This window comes from Lentinula edodes, assembly GCF_021015755.1.
Source record: "Lentinula edodes strain Le(Bin) 0899 ss11 chromosome Unknown C8R40scaffold_65, whole genome shotgun sequence".
In the NCBI taxonomy this organism is placed as follows: Eukaryota; Fungi; Basidiomycota; class Agaricomycetes; order Agaricales; family Omphalotaceae; genus Lentinula; species Lentinula edodes.
The window spans coordinates 146,904-154,253 of record NW_025764371.1 but is presented as its reverse complement, the minus strand read 5'-3'; positions in this window follow the sequence as shown (position 1 = coordinate 154,253).

Genomic DNA, 7,350 nt, shown 5'->3' with positions numbered 1-7,350 from the left:
GTCGAAACATAACTCATTCATTGAGAAAGTACGACATAGAGTAGATGCAAACAAAGTTGCAGAGTTACGAAGATTCGAACGAAAATATAGACATACAATTAAAGATTGGAAATTCAAACCAGGTCAATTAGTCCAGGTTAGGAATTCTGGAATTGAAAAGAGTTTGGATAGAAAGATGCATCCAAGATATAGAGGACCTATGGTCGTAATTAGACGAACTAAGGGTGGCTCTTATATTATTGCTGAAATGGATGGAACAGTACTCAAAGAGAAGGTCGGAGCCTTCAGAGTATTGCCGCATTTTACACGAAATGAACCAATTGAATTGCCAAACAATATTCACGAGCTTATTGACTTAACTGCTGAACAATTAGATTTAATGGTAGAAGACAAAGATGAATATTGGATGACACCAGAAAACGATTACATATTCGATGCCATACCGCACCTAAGACTCTCAGATACCAACTCTGACGAAGAACTCAGTGAGGAAGAGAATCAATAATTAGATTGAAACTCTAGGTGATATACTGTTACAAACGAACATCATGAAATGAATGGCGATGGTAAGATGATGCATCTACTATACAGCTGTGATGGCGTAAAGACAGTGGGCATGGAATGAATGAATGAGAATATATGAAACCATGTAAAGACAGTGGATGAACACGAACAACTGTTTTTATAATATTTATGGGTTTTAAACGAATGCATCTAAATGATGATGTATCAGTTTAAATATAAATCAATTAGATGGATTGCAGACCTAGGCAGATACGTGTCCTTTGTCTTCCATCATAGGAGTAACACCACGAGTGAATGGAGTGGTAGCTCGTTCGACGGTCTTAAGGACTGGAACAGCAATCTCTGTAGGAGTGACGACGGTGTCCTCAGAACCAGTGGTGGGAATACTCTGAGCAGTAGTGAAACTTGCGTCAGAACCAGAAGAGTCTGAGCCAGAATCTTGGCGACTTTTCAGGATGCTGCAAGCTTCGTCCGCAATTACTTTGGCAATATGTGCACGAGTTGCATAAGTCTTGACCAAGTTTGCATTAAATTCGAATTCAGCTGCCTGAAAGTTGAGTGTAGCAGCAATGAATTTCGTACTTTGCGACTCAAGAGGAGCTGGCGGAGTATTGAGATTGGAAGATACGACTTGAGCAAGAGCATGATTGATATGCTTGCTATGGGTCACTAAAACACAAAATAAGAATCCATTTAAAACAGATTTGAATTAAATTGAATCACCTTTATCTTCAGCAAGACACGACATACAGTTAGATGAAACATGACTGTCTGAGTGGCCATGAACCTTGCTGAGACGAGGAGAAGCATCGTTCACAGCAGACTTTTCATCCTTATTGGATCCTTTGTTGGAACCACTAGTTGGATAGGGAGTGCTGCAACGATTCTACAACATAGAATGAGTCGTGGTTACAGAACATGATACCATTTTAACTCAGCTTGATAAAAGAGAGAGTAGGCTTCTGTTTGAAACTGTGTTCAGTTCCAGACACCAACTCGTCCTCGGAGGCTGAGTTCATCTGAACGAAATTGATAAATCAAATTAATTGAGATTAGATCTGAAGATTTACCTCGACATCAGAGTCGAAACGAACGGATCTAAGTTCCCGTTTGACGTCACGAGAGGAAGCAAATCTTGTTGTTTTCTTCTTGGACTTCTTCACGAAAGGAGAATTATCGGAACGAGTAGACGCCTCGTGATCCGAATGAACAGAACGAGCACGATTGAGGAGACGATTTCTAACAAAAGTGTTCTGAAAGACTATTAATGTAAATGGTCACGAATAAAATGGATACATACACGAGCATCATTGGCAAAAGCCATGAACTTAAGATGTTGCTCGAAGTGAGAATCACTGACAATGTCAGGAAATAGTTTGTGACCAAGACACAAAGTATCAATAATGCTCTGACGAGCAGTCAAGTTAGAGATCTGTCTAACATGACTACGAAGTGTAACAGGCTTTTCCTGATAAAAAAAAAAAAAAAATAAAACGATTTAAATTGACACGTATCAATTAAATTGAATGAATAAAACATACCAAGAGGTCATGAAGATACTCGGTAGACCGACGTAGGACTGAAATTGTTGCCTTGTCGGGATTGTTCGTCTTCTTGCCTTTGTACGAAGCAAGTAGCTGCTGCAAAGCACCCAAGTGGGGCTCGGCAACTCGAGCAATGTCAAGATCCTTCTTGTGATGAATAAGCATGCTAGGATGAATAATGATAGATGTTGATGGAACTTTGTATGGAATGAGAGCTCGACTGAGTCCGACTAATGCAAGTCGACTTGGAACGAATGGCATATTGAAAGTCAATTGGCCTGAGCTTTTATACCGAAACAGTGAAATCAAGCTCCTGACCAAATTAGGACAACTGAGGACAGTTGAATTCTTTAGTTTGGGGAAGGAGGATATCGATTTGATTGAAAATTTACAAATTTTCAATTAGACTAATAGTTTTGCAATCAGATTGAATGGTATTGTGAATGCAGCGACCCAGAATTGATCAAAGTGATCATACAGAAGGTCAAAATATGCGGAGTGAGTAAAGAAACTGTGCTCAGAACCTGAAAGTGGAGTTGAGAATACCTCCCAATGTCGTTATGATCAATGGCAAACGGAGATCGACTTGAGCACTCAGGACAATGAAGACAGTAAAGTCTTGCGGACCTGATCTCGTGTGAAAATTCATGCCAGGATCCGGAATTGAGTCTTACCTTGAACCCCTATTCAAAGGTGGAACTTAGAGCTGGCTCGATAATTCGCAAGCACTCATTCAGATTAAAACATGAATCGAGTTGAACAAAGTATTGAGAGAAGAGAAAATGTATCTACTCATTCAAATTAATAAGAATGAGCAAGTGCAGCTCCTCAATCAAAGTAAATGGGATAAACAAAGTATTTGTCTAAGAACTTAGTTTCACTCATTCAAATTAAGATGAATATGAGCATAAAAGCTCGTAAATTGATATTTACAAGATAGCAGTAAAGCTATCCACAACTAAAGCAATAGGTAAACGTACCTACAAGAAATACAAAAAACAAGAAAGATACAAGATATAAATTAGACTAATGAAATCTAATTAAAACGAAATGGTCTCGAGCGACCAGTGGTCCTGAAAAGGTCCATAATGAGGTTTTGGGTCTGAAGACCCGTAAAGACGATAAGACCGCGGGTGGTCAGCTATGATGAGATATGGGGGTTATAAAACCCGTCCGTCCGTGAATCTATGAAAAACGAAATTAAAATAAAACAAATAAAAAACAAAACGATACCCCAGAGACCAGCCATGATTCATCGGGCTTGTCGTGCTGTTAACTGCTTCGTAGTGGTGAAGTACTGGAGATTGTTATGGTCTGAGTATACTTGGATCTGGTGTCGGGATCCTTCGCAGTACGCCCTCCATTGTTTGAAGCAGTCCACGATGGCTAGGAGCTCCTTATCGTATATGTCGTAGTTTAGTTCCGCGGAGATCATTGATCGTGCATGGAAGGCGATAGGGTGTATCTCCCCCGTTTCGGGATCCAGATGTGATAGAATCCCTGCAATAGCCAAGTCGGAGGCATTGCATTCGAGGATTACCGGTAGGTCCGGATTGTAATGTCCCAGAACCGGGGCTTTGGAGAATGCTGACTTCAGAAGTTCGAAGGCACTACTACACTGTGGGGTCCAGTTCCACACTGAATCTTTTCGGAGGAGCTTCGTGAACACCTTGGTGATTCCCGAGTAGTTGTCTATGAACCTCCTATAGAAGTTTGCGAATCCGAGGAACGCCTGGAGCTCCTTAACTGTCCTTGGTTTTGGCCAGTCCATTACCGCCTTGACTTTCTCTGGGTCCATGGATACTCCCAATGGTGATATGATGACTCCCAAGTACTCGACAGTGTCGACATGGAATGCGCATTTTTCCGGCTTTGCATGGAGGTGGTTCGCCCGTAGTCGTTCAAGGACCTTCCTGACATGTTCGACATGGGATACTTCATCGTCTGAGTAGATCAGAATGCCGTCCAAGTAAATTACCACGCAAACGTCCACCATGTCGTGAAAGATCTCGTTCATGAAGAATTGAAACGCGGAGGGAGCATTCGTGAGCCCAAAGGGCATTACCAGGTATTCGAAGGACCCATACCGAGTTTGGAATGCAGTCTTCCACTCGTGTCCCTGGGCTACCCTGACGTTGTTGTATCCTGCGCGGAGGTCGATCTTTGTGAAGATCTTCGCCTTCCGTAGTTGATCCACTAAGGTTCCTATCAGCGGTAGAGGGTACCTATTCTTCTTCGTAATCTTGTTCAGAGCTCGATAGTCAACGCAGAGTCGCAGGGTACCATCCTTTTTCTTGGCAAACAAGACAGGAGCTCCCGCAGGGGAGCTGGAGGATCGTATGAACCCCTTGCCTAACATCTCATCGATGTACTCCTTGAGGGATTTCAGCTCCTTCTCAGACATGTTGTAGAGCTTCCCTATGGGAGGTATCGCATCCCCTTCTGTCTCGATTTTGATATCGTAGGGTCGGTGAGGAGGTAGTGTCCTTGCTTCTCCAGGTGAGAACATGTCCAGGTAGTCCTGGTATTGGACGGGAATGGATTTCTTTAACTCCTCTGTCTCCTGACGCTTCGATTCTTCTTTGTCGAGCTCCTTGACGACCCCTCCTTGTTCCGAACTAGGGTCCCCACTCTCAGGATCCTTTGGTTGCTGCACTCCCTTTGTGGCGCTGCTATCACTTGCCCGGAGCATTTCTTCAGTAGGGGACTCCTCCTTCGTAGGCGATATATGAAGGAAGTATGCTGGGGTTCCCTCCCTCAGTAGACGATCCATCCCAGCAGCTCCTATTAAGCTGATGGGTTTCCCTTGTATGGTTGGGTCCGATTTTTGTTCCACCACATGGGTACCCGCTATGAGCTGCTTTCTCCGGAAGTTGTTGCGTCGTATTGAACCCTTGGGAGTCAGACCAGACCTTGAAGGAATCTTGGGTATGTTCAGGCTTTCGATGTCTAAGGTGGGGAGGTCAGGATAAGGTCCATGTTCCCTCCTTTTCTTCCTCCACCGGACTTTTTGCTGAGCTCCAGGCCAGGAGGAGGATCGTTCCGTATCCCTACTCTTCCACTTTTGATAGGCCTCCTCTGAATCCTTCGCTGGTTTCGGGGTTACTTTTTCCATGGCGGATCGTCCAGCCTCGAGGATTTCCTCCACCTCTTCTTCCCTGCTTTCGCTCGCGAACGCTAACCATTCGTTGATTCCCATAAGGATTGGGTCGTCTGGCCCTAGATCTTTGTCCGAGGGGAATAACTTGTGTGGACCTGGTTGACTCGCTTCGTACTCTTCGTCCTTTACTTCCTCTAGTTTCACCCTCGTCTTTGGAGCTCTAAGGGGAGCTTCCGGAGTTTGTTGAGGAACTTCTGGAGGTGGTTGCGGAGCTTCAGGAGGTGTTTGGGAAATTCCTTCGTGTATTTCCTCGTCGTTTACCCCCTTTCCTAGTTCCTCAGTACCTCCCTCGGCGCCTGGTTGGACAATTTCCGACGCAAGGGCTGCTGAGATTCGGACGTTTCGGTCCTGGAACGTCAGGCGAAGTTCCTTCCAGTCAATTACTGGGTTGTGCATGCGTAGCCACGGCAGTCCTAGCACAATTGGAGCCGTGGGGTGTAATCGAGTTACTAGGAACTCCACCTTGTGAATCGTTCCATCCGCAAAACTGATCTGGTCAGTGTAGGTCTGAGTTATCAATCCTGCGGAGGTAGGTTGCCCATCATAAAGGGATGCTGTTTGTTAGGTCGACCAAATTTTCGGGATGTCGCATAGCGACGGTTTTGTCTATGAAGCATCTAGTTGCTCCACTATCCACTAGTGTGGCGTATTCTTTGTCTTCATCGAGGTCGGAGAACGGGAAGCGTGTAAGGATGATGAAGGAATTGTAGGATCGGGATGTGAGACGAGCTAGCTGACTCCCCGCGAGTGCAGCTCTTATTGTGGTAGGCGAAGGTGTTGCGGGGCTTCGCAGTTCGCCCTGATCTACCTCGAAGCCCCCTGTCCATTTCCCACTTCGTCCAACAGTTCTTGCTCACCTCCCTTTGGTGAGTCTAAGATGTGGATGTTCCATAGATCGTCCATTCCTTCCCGTTCTTCCACCATGATCCCGGCGCGAATCCGTTCTAAAGGACGAGTTGAGACCTCCCCCTTGGTTGGCCGTCCCTCTTCCTCGAGTTGAATCGGCCTTGGAAGCTCTCTCTGAGCTCCCTTGATCCTCCGCTGGACGTTCTAACGATTCTGGGTTAGGGCAGTCCTTTGCCCAGTGCTCCTTTCGTCCACAATGCATGCAGAGCTCCTGCCTTCGTCTCCTCCACTTCTCCGCTCTTTCCTCAGGAGTCCATTTCCTCCCGGTATCGGTAACTCCTGCTCGGAGGACCGCTTCAGTCCATTCTCCTCCATCCCTGCAGTGACAGCAGTCTTCGTCCCCCTCTCGATTCTCACTATCGTAACTTTCTCCTTCCCCCCAAGCTGCAGACGCCCTTTGTCGTCCCTCTTTCCAGTTGGACCTGTTTTGGAACCTCCCTGTCGCAGCTGGTTTCGGATTGGAGGTCCATACATCAGCTGGCTCTCTTTCCCTCCGCAAGGGGGACTTGTAAGGAGCTTCAGGTGCTAATTCCAACCCGGGGAAGCGACTCAGCCATCCTTGCAGTGGTTTTTCGCCGTGGAGGTTCCTCAGACTCTCCGCTTGCGCACGTACAGCTCCATCCCATTTCGTGAACACTCGAGTCCATTCGTCGTAGGATCGAGGTTCTTCCCTTCCGGTAACAACCTGTAGAGGCAACCAGGGAGCTACCCCTTTTTTGAGGTATGTTATCAGAGCCTCGTCGTTAAACCCGGTCAGAGGAGCGTATTCGTTGAAGCGAATGAAGAAGTTGGCGAAGCTTTCCTCCGGCATTTGCTTCATCCAGGCCAATCGCCTCCTTGCCTCGTCCGCTTCGTCAATGGGTCCAAATTTGGACCCGAACTCTCGTTTAAACTCCGTCCAGTCCTCGAGGCAAGTGTACTCCCCCTTCAGTCGTTGCCGATTCAACGTGTCAAAGTGGGAGAGTGCTGCACCGGTGAGATGGCTGGCTGCCAAAGCGCACTTGTCCTTTTCCCGAGCATAGATGGTAGGTCGTACTCCAAACATCCTTTCCAAACTGAGGACCCACGTCTTCCATGCAGACCGGTCGTCACCTGCGAAGCTTTCGATCTTACCGACGTCGAGCTTCGACTCAATGGTAATCCGATTTTTTTCTTTGTTGCTCTCCCACGTACTCCGTCCCTCGTTGGGAGGTCTAGGAGCTGCCTTACGGTGCC